This window comes from Nannospalax galili, unplaced genomic scaffold (genome assembly GCF_000622305.1).
Source record: "Nannospalax galili isolate Female #2095 unplaced genomic scaffold, S.galili_v1.0 scaffold211, whole genome shotgun sequence".
NCBI classification, from domain to species: Eukaryota; Metazoa; Chordata; class Mammalia; order Rodentia; family Spalacidae; genus Nannospalax; species Nannospalax galili.
The window spans coordinates 3,135,869-3,137,537 of record NW_008329624.1 but is presented as its reverse complement, the minus strand read 5'-3'; positions in this window follow the sequence as shown (position 1 = coordinate 3,137,537).

Sequence of the window (1,669 nt, the reverse complement as noted above, 5' to 3'; positions counted from 1 at the left end):
AAAGAGATTGAGGAAGACATCAGAAGATGGAAGGACCTCCTATTCTCATGGATTGGAAGAATTAATATTGTGAAAATGACCATCCTACTGGCCCATATATAGATTCAATGCAATGTCAATCAAAATCCCCATGACATTTTTCACAGAATTGGAAAAAGCTATCCTAAGATTCATATGGAAGCACAAAAGACCTCGGATAGCCAAAACAACCCTGAGCACTAAGAGCAATGCTGGGGGGATTACTATATGAGATTTCAAGGTGTATTACAGAGCTATAGTCATAAAAACAACATGGTACAGGCACAAAAATAGACCCATAGACCAATGGAACAAAATTCAAGACCCAAACACGAGTAACATGATTTCAGCCACCTGATATTTGACAAAGGGACCAGGAATATTCACTGCAGGAAACACAACATGTTCAGCAAATGGTGCTGACAAAACTGGATCTGTACCTGTAGAAGAATGAAACTAAACCCGTATCTTTCACCCTGCATAAAAGTCAATTCCAAGTGGATCAAAGACCTCAATGTAAAGTCTGAAACTCTGAAACTGTTAGAAGAAAACATCGGCAAAAACCTAAAAGATACAGGTGTAGGAAAGGATTTTCTAAACCGGGCATCAATTGCTCAGGAAACAAGGTCAAGAATTAACAAATGGGACCTCATTAAACTAAAAAGTTTCTGTACATCAAAGGAGACAACCAAGGAAGCAAACCGAAAACCCACAGAATGGGAGAAAATCTTGACCAGTGACACATCCGACAGAGGTTTAATAACCAGAATTTATAACGAACTCAAAAAACAGAGAACCAAGACAAGAAGCAACCCAATTAAAAGATGGGCTAAGGAGCTGAACAGAGAGTTCTCAAAAGAAGAAGTAAAGATGGCTATGAAACATCTTAAAAGATGTTCAACATCACTAATAATTAGGGAAATGCAAATTAAAACCACTTTGATTCTACCTTACCCCAGTCCGACTAGCTAAGATCAAGAAAACAAATAATACCAAATGGTGCAGAGAATGTGGGGAAAGGGGAACACTCATCCACTGCTGGTGGGACTGCAAACTGGTAGAACTCCTATGGAAAGCAGTGTGGAGAACTCTTAAAAAACTACAAATGAACCTACCATTTGACCCAGTTATACCACTCCTCGGCATATATCCAAAGAACACATCCTATCGCAGAGACACATGTACATCCATTTGTTGCTGCTCTTTTCACAATAGCTAAGAGATGGAAGCAACCTAAGTATCCCTCAACTGACAAGTGGATGATGAAAATGTGGTTAATTTATATGATAGAGTTTTACTTAGCAGTAAAGAAAGATGAAATCATGAAATTTGCAGGTAAATGGATGGAACTAGAAACTGTTATACTAAATGAAGTAACACAGACTCAGAAAAAAAATCAACATATGTTCTCCCTCATATGTGGATCCTAGAACCAGACTCTGATAAATAAGTATGCAACCAGACATAACTACAGGAACCAGGATAATGGAAAGGAAACAGGGCGGTAAAGGAAAAGAAATAACCTGAAAGAGAAGAACAGTAGGGAATAGGCCTTAATAAGGGAGATATTACAAGGAACCTAGGGGATAAAGGGAAAGAAGGAGCTCAAGAGAGGTAGGACCATAGGAGAAGGGTATTAGTAAGGGAGAAA